This window comes from Manis pentadactyla, chromosome X (genome assembly GCF_030020395.1).
Source record: "Manis pentadactyla isolate mManPen7 chromosome X, mManPen7.hap1, whole genome shotgun sequence".
NCBI classification, from domain to species: Eukaryota; Metazoa; Chordata; class Mammalia; order Pholidota; family Manidae; genus Manis; species Manis pentadactyla.
This window is the reverse complement of record NC_080038.1, coordinates 98,150,594-98,163,869: the sequence shown is the minus strand read 5'-3', so window position 1 is coordinate 98,163,869 and position 13,276 is coordinate 98,150,594. Positions and strand designations below refer to the sequence as shown.

Genomic DNA, 13,276 nt, shown 5'->3' with positions numbered 1-13,276 from the left:
TTTACCGAGTATCATAATTCTTCCAAGTGGTAAAGATACCTCAAGACAAATGCTGGGCATAGAAGCTACAGGGCATAAATATGCAAAGAAATAAAAAGCTAACCATTTCAAACAATAAGGCTTCTCTCTCACTTACCAACTTTACATTTCCCTGTATGGCCCCGGAAGATGACTGGTTAGCCAGAGACGGTAAGATTCCTCAAGGGAGGAACAACCTAAGACGGGCACAGTCGCAGGGGGGCCATCAGGTGAGAAATTGGGGATCAACAGAGGTGAGGCTTAGAACCTCACCCCCCCGTTCTGAGAGAAATATTCTGCATACGTGGATGTTTTATTGCCCTTGTCTAGCTTGGATTAACACATAGTCTACAGGCACACACCTGATCATCTACATTTGCTCTCTTACAACACTAAACTATGTTTTCTACCTTTATCTTGTATCTACCTACCACTTCAGCATTTTATTAAAAATAAAAATAATAAAGAGAGAAATGTAGTATTCACATATAAATCAAGTATAAAAACCAAATGAGTATTCATATTTGAACTGACTGTTTATAGTTCATAATGCATGAGCAAAACCGAAAGTTTCTGTGATGACTGCCCTTGTACTGTTCACTATGTAACTTATTCATTATGGAAGAATTTGTTCTCCATGTAAGAACTTGTTCGTTATGGCTCAGAAGATTGGAGACTGACGAAAATTAGGCTTGGGGTGGATTAATGATTGTGCATTGAGCATTGACTCCCCTATACAGAATTTTATTGTTAACAACCATTTGATCAATAAATATGAGAGATGCCCTCACAAAATATATATATATATATATATACACACTTCCAATTGTAAAATAAATAAGTAACCAGGATGTAATGTATAGCATAGGGAATATAGTCAAAATATTTTAACAACTTGGTATGGTGATAGCTGGTACCTAGAATTATCATGTATATAAATGTTGAATCACTATGTTGTACACCTGAAACTAATGTAATACTCTGTATCAACTACCCTTCAATAAAAAATAATTATCTACAAAAATAAATAAATAAATAAACTAACAAATAAAGATATTTTAACTTTGTGTTTGGAGGTAAGTGTACTTTCACATGCAGTTGTAAGAAATAACACATAGAGGCCCTATGGACGCTTTGTCTAGTTTCCCCAATGATGACTTATTACCAAATGATATTAGAGCCAGGATATTGACCCTGATATTATCCATTGATCTTATTTAGACTTTGCTTTCTTCCAGTGTATGTGTCTATGTGTGTGTGTGTACTTAGTTTTGTGTAGTTTCATCACATATGGGTCCATGTATCCATCACAATAGACAAGATGCCAAAAAATCCCCATCAGTACATTGATCTCTCTAGTTTTACCAATTTGTTTTTCTATTTCTCAATTTACAGTCTTCTATTCTATAATCGCACCTACCTCCCTTCTTGAATGCTTCCCCATACCCAACTTATGGAAACTCCTAAACCATCTCCATTCATAAAATTTCATCATTTCAAAACTAGGTAAATGAAATCATATGTTAGTAAATTTGGGGTTTGGCTCATTTTCACGCAACACAATTACCTGAATATCCACCAGAGTTTCTGGATTTGTCAAGAATGTGTAACTTTTTGTTGTTTAGTAGAATTCAATGATGTGGATATACCACACTTTCTTTAACCATTCACCCATTCGGGGCACTTGGGGTTTTCCATTTGCTGAGTATTACAAATAAAGGTGCTGTGAAAACCTGTACAAATTTCTCTGTGAAATTAAGCCTTTAATTTAAATCCCACAAGTGAGAGTTCTGGCATACATGTTAAGTTCATGTTTAACTTTCAAGAAATTGCCATACCATTTTAAAAAGTGCCTGAACCATTTTACATTTCAGCCATTAATGCATGAGTGATCCAGTTTCCCCACACATTCTTGCCAGTATTTGATGTTATCCCCTTTTTAAAAATTTCTTAGCTATTCTAATAGGTGTACAGTGATATCTCCCTTTCTGATGCATAATGATGTTGATGACATTTAATATTCTTATTTGCCATCTGCCTGTCCCCTTTTCCAAAACTTTTGCATAGGTCGTTCGCCCATTTTCTACCTGCTTTCTTTCACTGTTGATAGATTACATGAGAGTTAATTTTATTTTCTAGATGCTAGTGTTTTGAAGGATATGTGGTTTCTGAATTTTTCTGCATTCTGTAGCTAACATTTTCATCAGTTATACAGCTTTGCATAGAGAAAAGCTTTTTATTTAAATGAGGTCCCATTTATTAATTTTTTTATGCATTGTGCATTTGATGTCCCGTCTAAGAACTCTGCTTAGCTCTGGATCCAAATGTTTTTCTCCTGTGATATTTTCTCAAAGTATTATAGTTTTGCATGTAAATCTGTGACACATTTTCAGTTAGTTGTTTATTTAAGGTGCACTTTAGGTTAAAGATCATTTTGTTTCCTCTTTTTTGCCTTTGGATGTCCCACTGTGACACCAGCACGCTTGTAGAAAAGTGTACCCTTTATCCATTAAATCACTTCTGCACCTTTTTGAAAAATCACTTGAACATAGTGTGGTTCTATTTCTGGGTTCTGTATTCTGTTCCATTCACACATCTGTCCATACTTGTGCTGATATCACATTATCTTGATTGCCATAGCTGTATAGTAAGAATAACATTATGCTCCCAACACAGGAGCACCCACGTATGTGAAACAAATACTAACAGAATTAAAATGGGAAATAGAATGCAATGCATTCATTCTAGGAGACTTCAACACTCCCCTCACTCTGAAGGACAGATCAGACAGACAGAAGGTTAGTAAGGAGACAGAGGCACTGAACAACACAATACAACAGATGGACCTAACAGACATCTACAGAACTTTACACCCAAAAGCAACAGAATACACATTCTTTTCAAGTGCACATGGAATATTTTCATGAATAGATTATATACTAGGCCACAAAAAGAACATCAGTAAATTCAAAAATATTGAAATTGTATCAACCAGTTCCTCAGATCACAAAGCTATGAAACTAAATAAATTACTCAAAGAAAATGAAAAATCCCACAAACACATTGAGGCTTCACAACATGGTCCTAAATAACCAATGGTTCAATGACCAAATAAAAACAGAGATCAAGCTATATAGAGAGACAAATGACAACAATAATTCAACACTGCAAAATCTGTGGGACACAGCCAAGGCTGTGCTAAGAGGAAAGTATATTGCAACACAGGCCTATCTCAAGAAAGAAGAACAATCCCATATAAGCAGTCTAAACTCACAATTAATGAAACTAGAAAAAGAACAACAAATGAGGCCCAAAGTCAGTAGAAGGAGGGACATAATAAAGATTAGAGCAGAAATAAATAAAATTCAGAAGAATAAAACAATAGAAAGAATCAATGAAAGCAAGAGCTAATTCTTCGAGAAAATAAATAAAATAGATAAACCCCTAGCCAGACTTATCAAGAAAAAAAGAGAGTCTACACACATAAACAGAATCAGAAATGAGAAAGGAAAAATCACTGCGGACACCACAGAAATACAAAGAATTATTAGAGAATACTATGAAAAAATATATCCTAACAAACTGGATAACCTAGAAGTAATGGACAACTTTCTAGAAAAATACAACCTTTCAAGGCTGACCAAGGAAGAAACAGAAAATCTGAACAGTCCAATTACCAGCAACGAAATTGAGCTGGTAATCAAAAACCTACCTAAGAACAAAACTCCTGGTCCAGATGGCTTCACCGCTGAATTTTATCAAACATTTAGTGAAGACCTAATACCCACTCTCCTTAAAGTTTTCCAAAAAATAGAAGAAGAGGGAATACATCCAAACTCATTCTATGAGGCCAAAATCACTCTAATACCAAAACCAGGCAAAGACACCACAAAAAAAAGAAAATTACAGACCAATATCCCTGATGAACATAGATGCAAAAATACTCAACAAAATATTAGCAAACTGAATTCAATAATACATCAAAAAGATCATCCATCATGATCAAGTTGCATTTATGCCAGGGATGCAAGGATGGTACAACATTCGAAAATCCATCAACATCATCCACTACATCAACAAAAAGAAGGACAAAAACCACATAATCATCTTCATAGATGCTGAAAAAGCATTTGGCAAAATTCAACATCCATTCGTGATAAAAACTCTCAAAAAAATGGGTATAGAGTACAAGTACCTCAACATAATAAAGGCCATATATGACAAACCCAAAGCCAACATTACACTTAACAGTGAGAAGCTGAAAGCTTTTCTTTTAAGACTGGAAACAAGACAAGGATGCGCACTCTCCCCACTTCCATTCAACATTGTACTGGAAGTCCTAGCCACGGCAATCAGACAACACAAAGAAACAAAAGGCATCCAGATGGGCAAGGAAGAAGTTAAACTGTCCCTGTTTGCACTGATGGACAGTGACTACATTGGGGTATGGGTGGGGACTTAATATGGGTAAATGTAGTAACCACATTGTTTTTTCATGTGAAACCTTCATAAGAGTGTATATTAATCATACCTTAATAAGAAATTTTTAAAAAAAGAGTAACATTACACAAAGTGATTTCATCTACTTTGTTAGTCTTTATTAGGCCTGTTTTAGCTATTCCGGGGTTTGTGTCATCCCATGTACATTTTAGAATAAGCTTTTCTACATGTCCAAAAAGCCTAATGAGGTTTTGCCACAAATTGCCCTAAACTTGTAGATCAATCTGGGGACAATTGACATCTTTACTGTGATAACTCTTCCAATCTGTGTATGTGGTATGTCTCTGCATTTATTTGGTCTCTGATTTCATTCCTCAGCATTTTGAGATGTGGAGCATGCAGACCTTGTACAGGTTTTATTAGATTTATTCATAAGAGTATTTTTTCTTTAGGACATTTGTAAATGGTATTGTATTTTTTGTCACTGTGTTCACAGTTTTGCTGTGATATGTAAGTGTGATTGATTTTTGTGCATTGATCTTATAGCCCACCAACTTGCTGAACCCATGTATTAGGTATAGGAGTTTGGTTTTGCACATTGCTTGGAATATTTTATGTAGACTGTCATGGCATTTTCAAAGAGAGACAGTCTTTAATTACTTTTCTTTTGCAATCTGAATGCCTTTGTTTAGGCAGCTTTCAGCCTTTATTTCTTCAAATACTTTTTTATCACCTCCACCATTTCCATAGAATTGAGAAAAGAGATAGGGTTATCTGGGAAGATCAGTGAAAGATCTCCTGGCAAAGTGGAGTGAGTCCTCAACACACACACACACACACACACACACACACACACACACACACACACACTAAAAACAGAAGGGTTTTGAGAATACTGTGTCAGCAGAAATGCTGCCAACTCGAACTGAATGGGGCAGTGAGAGGACCAAAAGAAGTAAACCTGTTGGACTCTCAAAATTCAACAGGCAGGGAACAGCCTGATAAAAGTACTCGCCTGCAAAAATGTATTATCCTTGAAGAAAAATGGAAGGATGGCTGTGATGACAGAGCATTGGATGTAATAGGTGGAGCCTCAGGCACAGAGGGAAGACCTTCCAGCCACAGAGGATTATTCCCAGGCCTTGAAGCCTCATGGAGTTGGCCTGGTTGGATCTGAGGATTGCTTGGAGCTGATAATTCGTTTCTTTGTTATTCCTCACTTGGAGAGGGAATGTCTGCAACTATTTTCCTATGGCCACCCAGCACTGTAATTTGGAAGTCCATTTCCTACTAGTTCACATGCCAACTGATGGAGAGAAGTTCTGTCTCAGGGAGGACAATAGCCAGTTTCTCACATGTCTGATTAAATGATTTACAGACAAAGTTTTGGACTTGATATGTAATGTGTGGAGACTTTGGGAGACTTGGAGAGGAGGTGAATGTGTTTTGCACGTAGGATGGATATGAATCTTTGGGGGCCAGAAGGAAGATGGTAGTAGTAAGCTGAATAATGGCCTCCAAAGATACCCATGTCTTAAGCCCTGGAACCTGTGAATGTTATCTCATGTGGCAAAAGGGACTTTGCATATGTGATGAGGCTCAGGATCTTGAGATGGACAGAGATTGTCTTGGGGGTCCCTAAGAGTAACACTGTGTGTCCTTATTTAAAGGAAGAAAGAGAGAGATTTGACACAGAGGAAGGGGCAATGTGGCAATTGAAGCAAGATTCTATGGTACCATTTTGGATGATGGGGGAATGGGTCACAAGGCAGGGAAGACAAGAATGTAGCTCTACAAGTAGAAAAGGCAAGTCCACAAATTCTCCCCTAGAGCTACTAGGGAGAGGGTGGCCCTGCTGATAAAGCTGATTTTAGACTTGAGCTTTGGGACTATGAGAGAGTGATGCATGTCTTAAGCCACTAAGTTCGTGGTGATTTGTCAGAGCAGCCATAAGAAAATAATACAGGAACCATTAGACATCATCCAGGCCAGTGGTTTTCAAACCATTCTCAAAACTACTATTTTCAGCTGTTCTTCAACTCAAGCTGCCTACTTTTTATCTCTTTAATGGCCTCCTTTCATTTTTTTGTAGAACGACTGTATGGGATTAAACAATAAGATCACCGATTCAATCCAATGAGCAATTTTATAGATGAAGAAGCAGCCCAGAAAAACCGCAAGATTTTACCTTACTCACTCAGCCAGAGAAGACAGCAAGTTCTGACTCCCAATTGCAGCTTCTTGAGACACACTGTGTTAGAAATGGATGGACAGACTGGAGATAAACTGTGAAGGAATAAAAGAAATTATTTATGTAGAGAGCTTAAAACAGTGCCATGCACATATGTGCTCATAAACGTTATCTATTATCATAATATGCACTTGTACTTGTGTAGAACATCTCTGGAAGGATACACGAAAATATGGTAACAGTGGATTCCAGTGGATAGGGAATATGAGAAACGGGGTGGGAGAGCAATTGACTTTTCTACGCATGTCTTTTTTAACCACTTGCACATACTACATACATATGATTCTCTCTCCATGATGAGCAGGATCCAGTGGACTGTGTTTGTTTTCGATTAGGATTCCTACCTCCTCCATGTGAGCATACAGAACCAAGTCAGAATCCCTAAGAAATCAGTCATTCCAAATTTTAATTATAAAATAACAAGCAAAGGTGCATTCCAGTCCAATGTCTGCAGCCGCCAACTACTCAGTCACCTCCACCAGGATCCCTTAAGAGCACATATTTCTATTAAGATAATCAGGCTTCCAAAGCTAAGATTTCTGTTTTAAACTTTACTCATGGCAAATCAGATTCAGAAAATTCAACTAGAAACAGTTCACTGCCTGTTTATTAAATACACCATAGAAACCAGCCTTGGTTTCTTTCCTGAGACTTAAATCACAAAATTAGAACCCCCGAATGGTGTCTTTCCCTGCTTCTCTACATCCAGCCAAAGTAAAAGGTTGACTCTGTTCACCCAGCTGTATCACCCATCTGGGATCCACCCTCCAGAGAAATCACCCTGGGATTCACAGAACTAAAATCCCCCCTGTTATTTCCTTGGGGGTCGGGGAGGGGGCGGGGCACGTAGCATACCCAGCTCTTTCCATCCTGAAATGGTAAGAACATTTTCCCACCCAGTTACAATTTCCCATAAGTGAGTTTCTATTTTTTCTTGTCCACTCCAACCAAGTCCCAATCTAAACTGACTTTTCCCTGTAATTTCCTACATTGCTGTTGGTCTGCTTCAGCTGGCCTGAGAATGAGAAGATGAATCTGTACAACATCAGAAATCAGGCCCAGGTATCTGCAAAGCTAGACTGCCGGGCTTCTGTGATGCCAACCAAGCTGATGATCGTAACCAGCCAGTTAAGACTGTTCCCAGACTGCAAGTGGGAGAAAGCGTGTTGGCTGCTCCCAGCCCTGAATACCCACATCACTTCTGTCAGGCAGAATGGTGTGTTCAAAGCCTGGAGGTGTGGAAACAGGAGATTCCTTCAGCTACAGAATGGGACCAGGGTTGGATGTGACACAGATAAGTCACCGACCTAACTGCTTGGCTCTGCTGTCACTATCAGAGACTCCATCTTTGACCCTGAGGATCCCTTGGAAACAGAGGCTGGGATATGTCCCCAACTGAATGCTTGTTAGCAGACAATGTCAGCTTTAATCCAGACCCCAGTTTTCATACTGCTTCATGTCACACAGGGAGGTGGGGTCTCTTACTACTGCTGCATCCTTGAAAACTGTAGGGAAATCTGGTACTAAAATGGGGTTCTATGTCCTATGTTGATCTGTAGCACAGTGCATTTCTGACTTCCACAAGCCCAAATACTCACACTCTGGACAATTTCACAGAGTTCTCATGGCTCTCAAGACCCCGATTTCTCACTAGAGAAAATAATACTAGTGGCTGACGATTCCCTGGTTCCTGCTCAAACCAGCATATTGAAGAAAGATAAGTCACTGGAAGGAAAACTGAGGGCCCACTGGCTTCTTCTCAGCTAGTTAGGTGACAGGGGATTAAGGGCACACGATCTGGGTCCAGTCGTAACACAGAGGGAACCAAGGTTTTCCTGCAGCCCAGAAGGTTACTGATGAAGGGGTTTAGGCAACTTGCTGTTTACATGCCTGGAACCTGAGGTCCTGCGTCCTCGAGGTAGTGAGGAAGACTGTCTGCTCTGCCATACACAGATGATGACATCCAGCAACATGCTGAGCCCTCTCTTCTGGATCCCTGTTGCCACGGCCAGGGGCCAGCACTGTCAAATAGACTCCACTTGTGTTCCCTGTGCCTGAGCTGATGGGATGATATGTTTTTCGGATTTCAACATAGCAGGGGCTAAACACCTGCTGATTGGGATTCATCAGATTGGGAAACTTCCATCCCAGTTTTGCCAGCTCCCCCTCAGGGACACTTAGGCCTCCAGGGAAGTCTAGCTGAGATTTCTGCATGCCACGAACCAAAAGGTACTTGAGAAGCCCACGGTCCACTGATACGTGAACTAGCGAAAACTATGGAAAGGATATCAAAGAGGTTTGAGAAGAAAGGCACAATGCTTTTGTACTCTCTGCTCCCCAATGTTGAAGTTACCTGAGGTATTTCACTGACCTATGCACCCATTTGGGTAAACCAATTAAGTGAGATCTGCTTGGTTTATTCTGGGGGAGGGAATGTCACCAAGCTCCCCAACACAGTGCATGATCAAAATATGTTAAGCTCTTACATTTCTAGCTGTTAATGAGACTACGTGGCTGTAAGTGAGCTCCTGGCATGCATCTGATCCACTAGAAGAATCCCAGATGTTGTACATGACATCCTAAAGTCCACACATTGCAGCCAATGCACCAAATTCAGGCCCACACATCCGAAGTAGACTATGTAAAGATAGGAAAGTCAGAAGCTAGCTGGTCAAGTTCACTGCTTCCATTCCAGCATGGAATATGCCCTGTAGCCTAAGTCAGCATCAGTACTTAGGAGAGAAGTAGAAGCCTGCATGTTAGCTTAAAGCATGAGATACACAAAGGGTTCCCTACCATATATCTTGGGCTGCAGTCAGACAATGACCTGGGATGAATTAGTAGGGTTGGTGGGACAGTATCTCACACACCTCAGAGTCATATATCCTAGCTGCAGATACACCTCAGTATTATACATTCACTTCAAACTCCAGGAGGTCAACTGCAACCCTGCATATTATAGATGAGGAAACTAAGGCCAAAAGAATTTCCCAGTGATCATGCTTTTCCATTTCTATGTGGTTTGGGAGCTGACTTCCAGGGCTGTGTCCACCAGCTCATCCTCCCCATTCTTGCCAACCCTTGCCACCACATCCTGGGGGGGACTCTTACCGATGATGCTACGAACACAGTTATCCTTCTTAACGATGTTCTGGAGTTGGCCTATAAGTGATGCTGCGTTTTCACTGCTCAGGTCAGTGAAGCCCCTGTCTCTGAGGCCTTGATGGATTTCCTGAGACACTTGTTCACTCACACTCAGCATCGCCTCTTCAGACCTAGTGATGAAGGACAGAAAACAGAGTGGCCCTGGCATCGCAGCAAAGCACAGAGAGCGCCATTCCTGAAGCCAGGCCTACTCAAAGGAGAATTCCAGCCCCCCACCACTACTAGACAGAAGGACACCATGTGCAGGTGAAATACCTTCACCGTTACCCTCAAGGTGCCAAGCATTCATATACATCACATCACATTCCACTTCAAAGAAAAGATAAATTGGACAAGGTCTATCCTTGCACCCACTCACTATTCTTTAGTACCGTACACTTTATTTAAATACTGTTTTAAGACTTTCTTGGGTCTTTTCCGTGGTTACTTTTCCTGTTTCACCAATTAAATGGTAACTCTGTTAAGAGTCCTGCACTGTGATTCCTCTTTCCACTTTGGCTTTAGTTCTCTGTAGGCCATGAATGATCAATCAATATTATTGACCAACTGATCAGCTTCTGGACATACACAAATCAAGTGTCACCTTTTCAAGTACAGAGTGACTCATTTTTAGCAAACTGGCTCCCATACTCTCCTCTTCAGAAAGAAGGTCTTTCCCCCACCCCTGTCCCAAGCCTCAATATGACTTATCAAAGGACACCAACAATCATTGTAGGTGGTTCCCAAGGGCCCTTGTGTGGCTTGTGATAAAGAATGAGCAATACCAAAGTTACATCAAACTTCCTCTTATGTCCCCAAAAGCACATAGTATTTTCAAGGCTAAGCTTAATCTATGAAGTTTACCTGCAGTTAAATTCTTCTGTCAGGGCTTTGGTTATGCATTTGAGTTTATACACAAATTCAGATGAGCTGAATAAGACATTACCATGGAAACATCTGGCCACTCACACGACTGAGGCCAGGAAGGTTAACTGGTGCAACTGGGACTCCATCTCCTGCAGCCGGGTTCTGTCCATTAGCAGAGTCTGCTGAGGAAGGGAAGAGTGGGCCTTCAGGAGAGGAGGGTTCGGGTGGAGGGGTTGAATACCAAACAAGAAGGCAAAGCTCTCACACACATTCCCAACCTCAGGGACATCTTTGTTGTCAGGATCCTAGGGAAGACGGTTCAGGTAACCCTGGGATAGCACCATTGTAGAGCTGGAGAACTCTTGGCTGTCATCTGCCCAATTTGGAGATGAACAGGCTGTGCTGGAGGAGGGGGGAGAATGGCAGGCCTCAGAGATAGTGGAGTGAGGTCTGCTGCTGCTTTATTCAGTCATTTTGTGGTGCAAGCAAGGACATCTATGATACATAGGAGAAATAGGTGATTATCTTCAAGCTCCCAAGCTTGAAGACTAAGGATTTTAGACACACCCTTCATCAATAAAAAAACTTTGTAGGTCTTTCTGTCTCAGAGAAATGCTCCTACTTCCTACAGCCTCTTGTCCCCTCCCCCTAATCTTTTTATTTTTAATTCAAGACCTAGAAGATACTCTGATCACCGTAAGAAGGTAGACCCAAGGTCAACTCTCTCTCTCCCTCTCCCTCCCTTAAATGTTAAACATACTGGGCTGCTTGTTGAGGAGTTCCTGGGATTTATTTCCTTCATCCTAGACAGAATGTTCCTGCAGATAAGGTCAAAGGCTCTGGAGGGTACAGCACACCATGTCCATTTCCATCAGGCCCAGATCATGGAAGATGCCCCTGTCTTACGGAGTAACCAAACATTTACACTACGAGAGGAAATCTAACGTGCATGGGTGGAATCCAAGCAAGGAGTTCTAAAATCACAGTGTTTTAGACTTAAAGGGGGCATTCAGAGCAGCAGTCTTCCTTCAATTTACAAATAAAGTCACTGGCCAGAAACCCAAGGCTACTGGGTGAGTTTCTGGCAGAACTATGGACAGATACATCTCCTGACCTTTTCGTCACCAGTCTAGAGTTCTTCCCACTGTAGCCACTCTCTCACCTCCCAGAAACAGCAGTCAGTCGAAGGAAAATGACCAAAGTCTTAACCACTATCTGGGAGTAGTTATAATGATGGTGATGGAGTTTCTAGCTCATTGGGCATATCACTTTACCTTTCGGGGTCTTGGTTCTTCTAGTTGAAAAACAAGGATAATCCTCACTCCTGTCCCTTCAGAGGGTTTGTGTTAGGACACGTAGGGGAGCATCTGGGAAATCTCTAGAGGAAAGAATTACTGCACTCCAAAGTTCAACGGCATCACTTCTTAAAGGGGGTCCAAGCGATCTGAAAGTCATCCAAAGGTCCCTGAGAGACTGTCCTTGGAAAACAAAAGTCAACAGTCCAGGGAGGAAAATAAGAGCTACTGGTCAGTTCTTTAGTATGGGAAAGCTAGGAGGAGCAGCTGCTACAGCATGCTATTTGGCTCAGAGTTTTCTGGCACAATGCCTAAGGTAGATTTCAGGGACAGTACATTTGGTTTCTCAGTTCAGTAACTGCACAGGATCTGTTACGTTCTCTAGTTTCTGCATGGCTTCATCTCGGACTGGTGCACACAGCAGGTTCATCAGGTTGAGGATGTAGCTAGAGAGATGAGGAACATCCAGGGCCCCATGATCTGTTTCCTGCTTAAGGAGATGCATGTCCAGAGCTTCTTCAATCTCATTTCTTGTGCAGTTCTGGCGTGGCAAAAGCAGTGGTAGCAAGATCTGCCCAGAAAAGAAAATCAAGTGGAGCCAAATGATTAGAACTCCAAACAGTCTCCGAAGGACAGCCCGTTCAAGACAAAGCATCCCACCTGGTGTCTTTTGGGAGTCTGTAAACTAGGTCCAAAACTTTCTTCTACAGAGTATTATTTTTCTCTGTTTAGGGACTGATTATAACTTAAGGCTTCATTGAGATCAGTGATAACAGTAGTGCCCTATCATTTTGTGGGCAGAATTAGATAAAGATGTGAAAAAATAGGGGGAATAATTGGGGAAATTTAGTAACCACAAGTGTTCCTCGTGTAATGGTTTATTAATGATACCAAAATATACAAATACAAGGGGGGATTAAAAAGAAGTGCATGAACTAAACATATAAAATACACACCACCACGAAGTGATGAGGCATTCTGAACGAGGGATAAGGACATCTGCAGGTTCCTCTACTTCACAGGGCAAAGATGGGATAGGGAAAGGAACCATTAAGGGCCACTTGAAATAGCCTTTTGGCTCAAAAGTATATGTTCCTTGTGTGCAAAGGCTCTCATTCATCTAAGCGCTTTCGAATCACATAAAGCCTAGTGGGGATTCAGTCAAAACATTTAATTGCATGATATGCAGATATTTTGTGTTGTCATAGCCAGTTGCCAACTTTCAAGCTTCATCTCACACAAATAAAATAAAAGCATCTCC

At 40.9% G+C, this 13,276-nt stretch overlaps 1 pseudogene; it reads right to left on the bottom strand.

Moving 5' to 3' along the window:
* Nucleotides 1-8,733: 8,733 nt before the first annotated feature.
* LOC118923380 (T-complex protein 11 X-linked protein 2-like) lies at nucleotides 8,734-12,520 on the bottom strand (annotated as a pseudogene).
* Between the last annotated feature and the right edge of the window lie 756 nt (nucleotides 12,521-13,276).